This window comes from Schistocerca nitens, chromosome 9, assembly GCF_023898315.1.
Source record: "Schistocerca nitens isolate TAMUIC-IGC-003100 chromosome 9, iqSchNite1.1, whole genome shotgun sequence".
NCBI lineage: Eukaryota > Metazoa > Arthropoda > Insecta > Orthoptera > Acrididae > Schistocerca > Schistocerca nitens.
This window is the reverse complement of record NC_064622.1, coordinates 288260584-288274980: the sequence shown is the minus strand read 5'-3', so window position 1 is coordinate 288274980 and position 14397 is coordinate 288260584. Positions and strand designations below refer to the sequence as shown.

The following is a 14397-nucleotide window of genomic DNA, read 5'->3' as shown; positions in this document are numbered from 1 at the left end:
GTGAATGCAGGTATTGTATGGTTTCAGGACTATCTTATACCATTCTTCCTGCAAAACAGTGGTCGAGTTCAAGTAATGATAATGGAGACTGATAGCGATCATGCACGTTTTTCTCCAAAGCAGACCACAAAGGCTCAATAATATTGAGAGCTGGTGACTATGGTGGCCATGGGAGATGCGACACTTCATCCTCGTTCTCACGAAACCAGTCCTGGATTATGTGAGCTGTATGAACAACAGCACTGTCTTCCTGGAACACAGTATCACCATTGGTGAACAAACATTGTATCATGGGATGGACCTGGTCAGCCAAAATCGTCACATAAACCTTGGCATTAATGGGACCTCACCAAGTTACCATGGCACTCATTGAATCCATGACAAGGCTGTCCAAATTATCATAGAATCTTGCCATATTTCATTCTTGGGACATAAACTTGGTCAAAAATTAGAAAGGGTGTGAAAGATGACTCAAAAAACAAAATTACTTTTTTCCATTTTTTCAAAGTCCACGTTTTATAGTTTCGGCACCAAGTTTTTCTGTTAGGTGTATTTGCATCACTGATGAATGGTTTTGGAATTTCAGCTTACTCTGTAATTGCCAGCTTATGGAGCTCTCTTCACTTCTTCTAGACAGGGTTCACGAGTACGACATTCAGTTCTGCCGCGACTATTGCCGCTGCCTTCTGCTCATTATTGGTCACAATCATCTTCAATGACTCCCTGCCATGATCATTTAACACACACTTTTGTCTGCTCTGTGACTTGATGAATGATGCTTTCCCTTCGGTACCTGTATGCGGTATGAACCTTAGATATGGTGCCTCTTGAAACGCCGGACACTTTGGCTTCCTTGCTTATGGAAGCAACCACCATACAGCATCAACAGTTTCCTCATGTTCAAATCCACATGGCTCCAATGTAACGCACTCAAATCTGTATAGAACACTTTTATGACAACTGACACTTGCAACATACTGAGGTCACTACACAGGTGCCGCTCGTGGTCAAATACAACAGCACACCCTACAGGCTGGGCTAATATCTACATTCATGCTGAAGTAAGCATTTCTCGTGGTGTTTCTACATTTTTGTCCATGTTTAATACTATCTAACTGCATGTTAATTCTTCCCTAGCCTGCCATCTGAAGGTATCTGGAATTTCAACTGTTTGTATCGAACTCTCGATACTTCTGCAAGAGCCAACAGAGTGAACTTTTGACTGAAGAAAGGTATAAGGAATGCCTTTCCCCACAGAGACAATCAAATGTGTATCATGACACCAATCAACCAACTGGTCAAAAGCTCCAGACAAAATCTGCTGGACATTCCCCAGATGGTAGCAATGTAATTAACATTACTGTTGCTAATGTCACAGAAAATCTTCTTTGGAGAATGCTTCCCAGTAAAAAGGCAGAATTTGTTTCATTTGTTCTTGTAACTTTTCACAAGCCACAACTCTGACATAATTAATGAATGACGTACTGAATAACACCAAAAGCTGCTACATACATAATTTTACTTCTGTCAATGACCACATATAGGAGAGAGAAATCTACAATTACACCTTGTAATGAAGTACCAATATTTGTAAAGATATAATTGCTATTGTACAGCATAGAATTCAAGAAAGTTTACAAACATGTGCAACGGAACTTTATAGTGGTTAGTGACATGACTGACGTAATCAGTCATTGCAGGAGACTACTATAATTTTAAACTGTAGTCTTCTTATGAAAACTTATTTACTTGCCAAGATAACTATGTTGACACATCAGTGAATTACTAGTTTTGGCAATATAAACAGCCGTCTTCAGCTCGAAAACCAATCAGTTACTCTGTTGCAGCCAAAATGGCATTAAACCATGGAACAAAATTATGCGGTGTGCATCTGTTTTGTTCATAACATACAAATTTTAAGTTGTGTACACATAATGTTGGCATATCCGGCATGTTACTGTAATGCCTTGACTTTCTTATGCACACTGTGTGTTCTTGTGACAGAATGGTTTGATCACTGTTTGATGTGGCTACCATTGTCCAGTTTTACTGATCTGACAGGGAAATTTATATTGCCAAAATTAGTAATGCACTAACATGTTAAAAAAGCAATCTTGGCACGTGTAAGTTTTCATAAGAAGACTACAGTACAGAATTTTGTAGACTGCATAAACTGCGATGGTACAGTACACATACAATTTAAAAAAGCACTGTAGAATTACGCTTGTTTAATCATGGTAATACAATTACTTTATCTAGCTAGGAAGGCTCCTAGTTTTACGCGACACTGTGCAGACATATCTGCTTAGTTTAAACACTAATCCACAGAGAGGTGGTGTGGCGCTGTTATGCTATTTATAGGTCTGATATTAATCTTCATCACCTTAAATTTGATTTTGCTTCAGAATAGCAAATCAAATGCTATTCAATCCACTATTCACTTCAGAGGAGCCCAATTATCCCCCCCCCCCCTCCCCAATATTATCACCAACTTTTCCTCCCTGTTTGCAGATATCTCTTCTGCCAGCTCAGGGGTAGAGGTCGCGCAAAGTAATGAGGCCATTATCCGCATAAACAGTGTGATAAAGGAAGGGGGGAGGGCAAAAAAACCTCTTTTGGTAAATTTACTAAAAGGGAAAAGTTTATAAAGGATCAGCATGAGAAAATACTAACCAACATGTGTGGCATAAAAAAGATGGACAACTTACTTCTCACAGCTATTCAACTACAACGATTCATAGTTTTACTTCAAATTTCACGAACCTGATAGCGTTGATGCACAAGTCACAAACCCAACAGTAAATGAAATACAGCGAGCAATAAATTAATGAATAACAAGGCTTGGGATGAAGACCCAATATACAGTATTAAAGAATGGAGAACCTGAACTGGACTTAGAAGTACATTCTTTAACAGACCAAATCATGCCTGCAGACTGAAAAACCAAAATAATATGCTCATATTTAAGAAGAATTATCCCCTTGTCTGTGAAAACTACAGAGGGATTGCTTTACTGGATGTCACTTATAAAAGCCTAGCAATATGCCTATTCAACAGACTGCTCCCAATAACAGAACTAATTGGTGACTACCAATGCAGTTTCTGCGAAAATACATTCACATTAGATCATTTATTCACTCCATGACAGCTTAATTAGAAGGTGTGGGCAATCAATGCAGATGCCCATATATTATTTCTAATTTCATGAAGGCCTACAAAAGCATGCACTGACATATACTCCTAATATAATAAGCAAATCTAATATACCAACAAAGCTAACCAGATTGATTAGAATGTTTACAAACAAAAATCTGTACTATAAAGACGACTGTAGGAGAAACTGAAAATTTTAAGAATTTCACTGGGCTTAAGACAAGGGGACGCCATTTCACCAATTTCATTTAACACTTAATAAGAAGAATGATTTTTATTACTTAACTGGAAATGTGTGTCTGACAGACATGGTAACTAAGAAAGCGAAATACATGTTGCTTTCTCACAAAGTAGGATTTTCATCTGTTAGTACAATGAACAAACTGAGGAATAACTCCATAAACCCCCTTAGCACGTAACAATTCTAATATGGATTACTTTCATGAATACTCATATAATGGAACTCTTTTAGAAAAAACACCACCACCACCACCACCACCACCAACAGATGAATTTGGAAAAAAATCTCTGAAATTTATGCTGATTTGTCTTCCTCTTTCCGTATTTCTCTTGTTTCAGGGTCATCAAATCACAGAGTACCGAGATTTGAAACCGCTTTGCTAGCATTGCGCCTCTAAATATAGGTCTTCCAATATAGTCAGCAGAGACAAATGATGGCATATCTTCGTGCCTAGACTTACACATGGAAGTTAGCATACAAAGCACCATAAGTGCTTTTATTTCACACAGATCAGCAGATTTGTAGTCACTTTGCTGATGTACTTCAATACTGTTTCTGTACCACTCCAGTTTAATATTTGCCCATTTCACAATTACTTCTATGAGTTTATCATCAAATATCAAAAGACCAACTATCTTCTACCTTAGGATTATCACCCAAATTTTTAACAACCCTTGTTTTACCTGGTATTACTCTGATTTTGTTATCATGAGATTCTCATCCAGCTTTAATTGGTTCTTTTGATTCCCAACAAAATCCATTATTGCCTTTGTCAACAAAAATAACTGACCTATCATTATTTGCTTGCTCACATGTGCAGTAAAAGTCAACACCTGCAACTGATTCTTGTTCATCAGAGGAAGGAAGATCTGGAGGTTGCTTTTTCTTGAAAAAAGGAAGGATCACAATTGGAATCTGTCAGAAAATAAATCCTCTACTTCCACATCTTCTCCATCTACTTCTTCGCACATCCTTGCAAGTTTCTCTTCAAAATTTGGGTCATCCACTCCCAATACTTCTGTTTGTCTTCTTTTTTCTGATGTAGATAGAACCTGCTCCATTTTTTCCACTGGTAAAATATTTTACAAAAATGCTAAGAGTGTAAGTAGCTTAACTGAATGTCTATAGGGAAAAGCAATTAGCTGCACGTAGTTCTATGCACCAGAAGTAGGAGTATAGATTTCGAAATGTCTAATAGACACACAACAAAACTTGCGTTAATGGAAATGTGTGTCCCATACACACTGTGGTATTTGAGGAAACAACAATTACTTTATGTGTAACTGTTACTGTCAACAATCAATCACACCAAAAGGCTGACAAAAAAAAAAACTATGTGAAGCTACAGAGGCATTCTTGCGAACAGCGCATACAGTGCTGTCAGTCTAACAAAATAAAACTGCATGTATGTCCCACAGACCTCGTCTTAGAGAAGATCGACAAAGAATTTAGTGAAGCTAATCTACAAGGAATCCAAATGCAGGAGGTGAACATTGCTCGACTTAACTGCGTTGATGATGTAGTATTAACAATTAGTTTCAAAACAGAATTAATTAGAGTGATGCAAAAATATTACAAAGTCACTGAGAAAATGGGATTATGTGTTATTGAGGAAAATACAAAATATCTGGTCGTAAGTATGAAAATCCAAAATGATGTAGTTTTAGCTGCAGATGGATTAACTTTCAAGACAGGTGATCACTTCAAATACTTAGGGAGCCTTCCAGTAACACAGAACACATACAGAAATAGATGCCTGTCCAGCAACAGCAACACTTTTTAATTTTATCAAAATCTTAAAGAAAAGAACACTTAGTAGTAACTTCAAAATACACATGTATGAAACTACTATTATACCGGTAACCTTATGCAGGTGTGAAGTATTAATATTTAGGAAGATATATAAATTTTGGACTGGTATATGAGCAGCGGCGGAGGGGAAGAGAGGGGAAAGAGAGCTGTACAAACATCATAACATCGTTGAAGTGCTGAAGAAGAGAAGGTTTCATTGGGCACACTGCGTTTTCTTTAAATAGCAAATCCCATTTTTTATTACATATTCGTGTAGTATGTAAAGAAATATGAATGTTTTAGTTCGACCACTTTTTTCGCTTTGTGATAGATGGCGCTGTAATAGTCACAAACGTATAAGTACACGGTATCACGTAACATTTCGCCAGTGCGGACGGTATTTGCTTCATGATACATTACCCGTGTTAAAATGGACCGTTTACCAATTGCGGAAAAGGTCGATATCATGTTGATGTGTGGCTATTGTGATTAAAATGCCCAATGGGCGTGTGCTATGAATGCTGCTTGGTATCCTGGACGACATCATAAAAGTGTCCGGACCGTTCGCCGTATAGTTACATTATTTAAGGAAACAGGAAGTGTTCAGCCACATGTGAAATGTCAACCACGATCTGCAACAAATGATGATGATCAAGTAGGTGTTTTAGCCGCTGTCGCAGCTAATCTGCAAATCAGTAGCAGACAAATTGCGCGAGAATCGAGACTCTCAAAAACGTCGGTGTTGAGAATTCTACATCAACATTGGTTGCACCCGTACCATATTACTACACGCCAGGAATTGCATGGCGATGACTTTGAATGTCGTGTACAGTTCTGCCACTGGGCACAAGAGAAATTACAGGGCGATCACAGATTTTTTGCGTGCGTTCTATTTAGCGACGAAGCATCATTCACCAACAGCAGTAACGTAAACCAGCATAATATGCACTATTGGGCAACGGAAAATCCACGATGGCTGCGACAAGTGGAACATCACCTTAGCAGGTTAATGTATGGTGCGGCATTATGGGAAGAAGAATAATTGGCCCCCATTTTATTGATGGCAATCTAAATGGTGCAATGTATGCTGATTTCCTACATAATGTTCTACCGATGTTACTACAAGATGTTTCACTGCATGACAGAATGGCGATGTACTTCCAACATGATGGATGTCCGGCACATAGCTCATGTGCGGTTGAAGCGGTATTGAATAGCATATTTCACGACAGGTGGATTGGTCGTCGAAGCAGCATACCATGGCCCGCACGTTCACCGGATCTGACGTCCCCATATTTCTTTCTGTGAGGAAAGTTGAAGGATATTTACAATCGTGATCCACCGACAACGCCTGACAACATGCATCAGCGCATTGTCAATGCATGTGCGAACATTGCGGAAGGCAAACTATTCGCTGTTGAGAGGAATGTCGTTACACGTATTGCCAAATGCATAGAGTTGACAGACATAATTTTGAGCATTTATTGCATTAATGTGGTATTTACAGGTAATCACGCTGTAACGGCATGCGTTCTCAGAAATGACAAGTTCACAAAGGTACATGTATCACATTGGAACAACCGAAATAAAATGTTGAAATGTACCTACGTTCTGTATTTTAATTTAAAAAACCTACCTGTTACCAACTGTTCATCTAAAATTGTGAGCCATATGTTTGTGATAATTATAGCGCCATCTATCACAAAGCGAAAAAAGTGGTCCAACTAAAACATTCATATTTCTTTACGTACTACATGAATATGTAATAAAAAATGGGGGTTTCTATTTTTTAAAAAACGCAGTTGATATCCATTTGACCTATGGCAGTGCCCTGTAGCGGGCCAACCATAGCGCCATCTGGTTTCCGCCTTCAAGCTAGACAAGTTTAATTCTTTGTAGTTTTTTCGTTTGACACTTATTTCGTGAGATATTTGGCCCAGTCACGATCAATGGACCACCCTATATATACGGGTTTGCTGGCCCGAGGAGGGAGGCACCAAGTTTGGGGATTGGAGGCAGCAATGCGAGGAGAGGTAGTCACAAGGTCCAAGCGGCGAAAGCCACATGTTATGCAAGGAGGGCCTGTGCAGAGGAAGGATACCGTAGTACTTCACCGGGGTCAGCGTTGACTACAAGCAGCAGGCCAACATCTCTTTGATTGGTGGCTGCCCCTTCTACCTGGCTGTCATCAGCACCACCCAGCAATCGCTGCGACACACCGCGGATCTATGGAGCTGCTTGCTGATAAAGGGGAGTAACATTCTGTAAACCTCATGGTGATTGGTGTCACTGTCTACCCTACCTCCAAATTATTTTCTGGTTTGTACCTGACCCTAAGAATTTTACTCGGTTGACTCTTTGGATGTAAATAAAGACCACAGTATTGTACTAGACAATAGTTGTCATACGAAAATTTGTTCTGATATTATATTTCCCTTCCTTTCTGGTTCATACTGGATCATTAGTGTTTTAATGAGTCAGCTCTTGGTTAGAAATAACAGTCAGAACAATTATAACAAGGCACAAGTTGCTGTTAAACAAACAGGGGTTTTGTGGTTAGATTTAGATGTTAAACAGTTCAATTCCTTGATTGTAATTGTATTTGAGATAATCTGAACTACCTGTTATACTAAGCTGTGCTTTCCTGGCTTTGAAAGACCGGGTCATTATTAGCACATTTTAACTGGATCCTGTGGTTCTGTGGAGTGAGTTCTCTTGTAAAAGTGCTCATTCGTAAAGTTTTAGAACGTTCCTTCATAGTAGCCTTCATAACTGAGAAGCAATTTAACTTGTGAAATACTAACAGCCAACTGTCACCATGGCTTTAGTCAGTATAAGACCGTCAAAAGGGACGAGTTGGGATCCAGTCACACTGTGTCATTGATTGAAATGAAAAGGCTGCTCGCTTTGAAGCAAGCATTATCATTGTCATAATTGTTTCCTAATTTGTTTGACCTTTAAGCACAGGTGTGTATCTTAACCACGAACCTTTCGACATACAGTTTCCAAATAAAAAAAAAGGTCATTTGTTTGAGTAACTGAAACACCCTTGTCATCAATGTTACTTACATGTTTTCATGGCTCTGGTTATCCTCATCCCCTCAAACCCAGAACCTCCCACAGAAGAACTCCAAAAGTGCCCCACTTCTGACAGGATACTTTCCGGGACTGGATCAGACTCTGAATCTGGCTCTCCAGCAGGGATACGACTTCCTCAAATCCTGCCCTGAAATGAGATCCATCCTTCATGAAATCCTCCCCACTCCACCAAGAGTGTTTTTCCGCCGTCCACCTAACCTTCGCAACCTCTTAGTTCATCCCTATGAAATCCCCAAACCACCTTCCCTTCCCTCTGGCTCCTACCCTTGTAACTGTAACCGCCCCCGGTGTAAAACCTGTCCCACGCACCCTCCCACCACCACCTACTCCAGTCCTGCAACGGAAGGTGTACACAATCAAAGGTAGAGCCACGTGTGAAAGCACCCACGTGATTTACCAACTGACCTGCCTACACCGTGAAGCTTTCTACGTGGGAATGACCAGCAACAAACTGTCCATTCGCATGAATGGACACAGGCAGACAGTGTTTGTTGGTAATGAGGATCACCCCGTGGCTAAACATGCCTTGGTGCACAGCCAGCACATATTGGCACAATGTTACACCGTCCGGGTTATCTGGATACTTCCCACTAACACCAACCTATCAGAACTCCTATCCTCTCTTCGCGTTACCCACCAGGCCTCAACCTCCACTAATTTCAAATTGCCCCCACTCATATCTCACCTGTCATTCAACAACATCTTTGCCTCTGTACTTCCGCCTCGACTGACATCTCTGCCCAAACTCTTTGCCTTTTCATATGTCTGCTTGTGTGTGTGTGTGTGTGTCTGCTTGTGTGTGTGTGTGTGTGTGTGTGTGTGTGTGTGTGTGTGTGTGTGTGTGTGTGTGTGTGCGCGCGCGCGCGCGCATGTGTGAGCAAGTGTATACCTGTCCCTTTTTCCGCCTAAGGTAAGTCTTTCCGCCTAAGGTAAGTCTTTCCGCTCCCCGGTATTGGAATGACTCCTTACCCTCTCCCTTAAAACCCACATCCTTTCGTCTTACCCTCTCCTTCCCTCTTTCCTGATGAAGCAACCATGGGTTGCGAAACGTTGAATTCTGTATGTGTGTTTGAGTCTCTATCAACATACCAACAATTTCCAATTTCGTTTGGTAAGTTACATCATCTATATATATATATAAGGAAACATTCCACGTGGGAAAAAAAAAACAAAGATGATGAGACTTACCAACAAAAGTGCTGGCAGGTCGATAGACACACAAACAAACACATACATACACACAAAATTCAAGCTTTCGCAACAAACTGTTGCCTCATCAGGAAAGAGGGAAGGAGAGGGAAAGACGAAAGGATGTGGGTTTTAAGGGAGAGGGTAAGGAGTCATTCCAATCCCGGGAGCAGAAAGACTTACCTTAGGGGGAAAAAAGGACGGGTATACACTCGCGCGCACACACACACATATCCATCCACACATATACAGACACAAGCAGACATATTTAAAGACAAAGAGTTGGGGCAGAGATGTCAGTCGAGGCGGAAGTGCAGAGGCAAAGATGTTGTTGAATGACAGGTGAGGTATGAGTGGCGGCAACTTGAAATTAGCGGAGATTGAGGCCTGGTGGGTAACGGGAAGAGAGGATATATTGAAGAGCAAGTTCCCATCTCCGGAGTTCGGATAGGTTGGTGTTGGTGGGAAGTATCCAGATAACCCGGACGGTGTAACACTGTGCCAAGATGTGCTGGCCGTGCACCAATGCATGTTTAGCCACAGGGTGATCCTCATTACCAACAAACACTGTCTGCCTGTGTCCATTCATGCGAATGGACAGTTTGTTGCTGGTCATTCCCACATAGAATGCATCACAGTGTAGGCAGGTCAGTTGGTAAATCACATGGGTGCTTTCACACGTGGCTCTGCCTTTGATCGTGTACACCTTCCGGGTTACAGGACTGGAGTAGGTGGTGGTGGGAGGGTACATGGGACAGGTTTTACACCGGGGGCGGTTACAAGGATAGGAGCCAGAGGGTAGGGAAGGTGGTTTGCGGATTTCATAGGGATGAGCTAACAGGTTACGAAGGTTAGGTGGACGGCGGAAAGACACTCTTGGTGGAGTGGAGAGGATTTCATGAAGGATGGATCTCATTTCAGGGCAGGATTTGAGGAAGTCTTATCCCTGCTGGAGAGCCACATTCAGAGTCTGATCCAGTCCCAGAAAGTATCCTGTCACAAGTGGGGCACTTTTGTGGTTCTTCTGTGGGAGGTTCTGGGTTTGAGGGGATGCGGAAGTGGCTCTGGTTATTTGCTTCTGTACCAGGTCGGGAGGGTAGTTACGGGATGCGAAAGCTGTTGTCAGGTTGTTGGTGTAACCGTTCAGGGATTCCGGGCTGGAGCAGATTCGTTTGCCACGAAGACCTAGGCTGTAGGGAAGGGACCGTTTGATGTGGAATGGGTGGCAGCTGTCACAATGCAGGTACTGTTGCTTGTTGGTGGGTTTGATGTGGACGGACATGTGAAGCTGGCCATTGGACAGATGGAGGTCAATGTCAAGGAAAGTGGCGTGGGATTTGGAGTAGGACCAGGTGAATCTGATGCCAACACATAAATGAAAGGAATAGTTGTGGCATACCAAGCCATCCAAATGAACACCATTACGGAATGTGATGTGTGAGGCAGACAGTACGAGTAAATATGCCAGACCCATCCACCATTACAACAACTATGTAGCTAAGTGATGCTTGTGTCCAACAAGTAGAACAATCAGTAGCCATTTCCAATATATTAATATATCAGCTTCCAGAGATGACTTTTATGTAACTATAAGCAAAAATATTTCTCATATTCTATGCCAGTAAATTACAAATTTGGTTGTATAATTGAGAAAGGGGGAGGGGGAGGGAGGGGGAGGAAGTGATAGGGGGAGGGGGGAGAGGGAGTGAGAAGGGGTAGGGGGAGAGAGGGGGAGGGAGGGAGAGAGGGGGGAGGGAGAGAGGGGGGAGGGAGAGAGGGGGGAGGGGGGGAGAGAGGGGGGAGGGACGGGGAGGGAGAGGGGGAGGGAGAAATGAGGAGGGAGAGACGGGGGAGGGAGGGGGGATGGAGAGGGGGAGGGAGAGACGGGGGAGGGAGTGGGGAGGGATAGAGGGGGGAGGGAGAGACGGGGGAGGGAGTGGGGAGGGAGAGACGGGGGAGGGAGAGAGGGGGGAGGGAGAGAGGGGGGAGGGAGAGAGGGGGGAGGGAGAGAGGGGGGAGGGAGAGAGGCGGGAGTGAGAGAGGCGGGAGTGAGAGAGGGGGGTGGGAGAGAGGGGGTGGGAGAGAGGGGGGTGGGAGAGAGGGGGGAGGGAAGGAGGGGGGAGGGAAGGAGGGGGGAGGGAGGGAGAGAGGGGGAGGGAGAGGGGGGGAGAGGGGGTGGGGGAGAGAGGGGTGGGGGGAGAGAGGGGTGGGGGGAGAGAGGGGTGGGGGAGAGAGGGGTGGGGGGAGAGAGGGGTGGGGGGGAGAGAGGGAGGACGAAGAGGGGGAGGGAGGGAGAGGGGGAGGGAGAGAGAGGGGGTGGGGGAGAGGGGGAGGGGGGGAGAGGGCGAGTGAGAGAGTGGGGGAGGGAGAGAGTGGGGGGAGGGAGAGAGTGGGGGGAGGAGAGAGTGGGGGAGGGAGAGAGTGGGGGGAGTGAGAGAGTGGGGGGAGGGAGGGAGTGGGGGGAGGGAGGGAGTGGGGGGAGGGAGAGAGTGGGGGAGGGAGAGAGTGGGGGGAGGGAGAGAGTGGGGGGAGGGAGAGAGTGGGGGGAGGGAGAGTGGGGGGAGGGGAGAGAGTGGGGGAGGGAGAGAGTGGGGGAGGGAGAGAGTGGGGAGGGAGAGAGTGGGGGAGGGAGAGAGTGGGGGGAGGGAGAGAGTGGGGGGAGGGAGAGAGTGGGGGGAGGGAGAGAGTGGGGAGGGAGAGTGGGGGGAGGGAGAGAGTGGGGGGAGGGAGAGAGTGGGGGGAGGGAGAGAGTGGGGGGAGGGTGAGAGGTGGGGGAGGGAGAGAGTGGGGGAGGGAGAGAGTGGGGGAGGGAGAGAGTGGGGGAGGGAGAGAGTGGGGGGGGTGGGAGAGAGTGGGGGAGGGAGTGAGTGGGGGGAGGGTGAGAGTGGGGGGAGGGAGAGAGTGGGGGGAGGGAGTGAGTGGGGGGAGGGTGAGAGTGGGGGAGGGTGAGAGTGGGGGGGGGAGAGAGTGGGGGAGGGAGAGTGTGGGGGAGGGAGAGAGTGGGGGAGGAGAGAGTGGGGGGGGAGAGGTGGGGGAGGGGGAGTGGGGGGGAGAGAGAGTGGGGGGAGAGGAGAGTGGGGGGGAGAGAGAGTGGGGGGGAGAGAGAGAGTGGGGGGAGAGAGAGAGTGGGGGGAGAGAGAGAGTGGGGGGGAGAGAGAGTGGGGGGAGTGAGAGTGTGGGGGGGAGAGAGTGAGTGGGGGGAGAGAGTGAGTGGGGGGGGAGAGTGAGAGTGGGGGGGGAGAGAGAGTGGGGGGGGAGAGAGTGTGGGGGGAGAGAGAGTGGGGGGGAGAGTGAGTGGGGGGGTGAGAGAGAGTGGGGGGAGAGAGAGAGAGTGGGGGGGGAGAGAGAGAGTGGGGGGGAGAGAGAGAGAGTGAGAGTGGGGGGAGAGAGAGAGAGAGAGTGGAGTGGGGGGAGAGAGAGAGTGGGGGGAGAGAGAGAGAGTGAAGGGGAGAGAGAGAGAGTGGGGGGAGAGTGAGAGAGTGGGGGAGAGAGAGAGTGGGGGGAGAGAGAGAGTGGGGGGGAGAGAGAGTGGGGGGAGAGAGAGAGTGGGGGGAGAGAGAGTGGGGGGGGAGAGAGAGAGTGGGGGGAGAGAGAGAGTGGGGGGAGAGAGAGAGTGGGGGGGAGAGAGTGGGGGAGGAGTGGGGGAGTGTGTGGGGGGCTGAGAGTGGGGGGAGAGAGTGGGGGGGAGAGTGGGGGGGAGAGTGTGGGGGGGGGAGAGAGTGGGGGGGGAGAGAGTGGGGGGGGAGAAGAGTGGGGGGGGAGAGAGAGTGGGGGGAGTGGAGAGTGGGGGGAGGGAGAGAGAGTGGGGGGAGAGAGAGAGTGGGGGGAGGAGAGAGTGGGGGAGGGAGAGCGTGGGGGGAGGGAGAGGTGGGGGGGAGAGAGTAGGGGGGGAGAGAGAGGTAGGGGGGGGGAGAGAGAGTGGGGGGGAGAGAGAGAGTGGGGGGAGAGAGAGAGTGGGGGGAGAGAGAGAGTGGGGGGGGAGGGAAGAGAGTGGGGGGGGAGGGGGAGAGAGTGGGGGGGGGGGGAGAGAGTGGGGGGAGGAGAGAGAGTGGGGGGTGGGTGAGAGAGTGGGGGGGGAGGGAGAGAGAGTGGGGGGGGAGGGAGAGAGAGTGGGGGGGAGGGAGAGAGAGGGCGCAAAACGGCTATGGTCATTAGCGCCCCGGTCCGTGACTGAGGAAATAATAAAAACTGAAAATGGAAAACAGCAAAAATGGGAACGAAACTCAAAAAATTGGAGACACTAAAAGCAGAAACAAGGCTTAAAAGTCCACTACAGAGAGGGGTTGATGGTCCCCGATAAAACTTCAAATGACTGACGTCATTTCACTGTCACTAATAAACTGGAGAACGCGGTCGGCTGAGCGCGTGTCATCTGCTAAAATCGACGATAGATCAGGCGACAGCTGTAGACGGGAGCGTAACGGATTAAAATAGGGGCATTCAATTAAAAGGTGTCTTACCGTCCACAGCTGAGAGCAGTGGGGACAGAGTGGGGGAGGATCGCCGCTTAAAAGATGTCGATGGCTAAAAAGACAGTGCCCTATCCCGGAGTCTAGCTAAAATTTCCTCCTCCCGACGACGCGTTCGGGAGGAAGAGGTCCAAGCGCAAGGAAGGGCTTTCACTTCCCGCAATTTATTTCGGGGAAGTGTTGACCAATGCGCATGCCATAAATGAGCAACTTGGCGACATAAACCGCTCCGTAGATCGGTGAAGGGAAGCGACTGAATAGCTGGCCGAGGAAGAGAAACTGCAGCCTTGGCTGCTATATCAGCCGCCTCATTCCCACAGATACCAGCGTGTCCCGGGAGCCAGAGGAACGCCACCGAGACGCCCCCCAGGTGCAGCAAGCGCAGACAGTCCTGAATCCGGTGGACCAGAGGGTGCACAGGGTAAAGAGCTTGGAGACTGAGGAGAGAGCTGAGAG

At 46.7% G+C, this 14397-nt stretch overlaps 1 protein-coding gene across 1 annotated transcript in view; it reads right to left on the bottom strand.

Moving 5' to 3' along the window:
• Positions 1 to 14397, bottom strand: part of LOC126203719 (uncharacterized) — a 171460-nt gene that overhangs the window by 80126 nt on the left and 76937 nt on the right. The gene's annotated exons all lie outside the window — the stretch shown is intronic.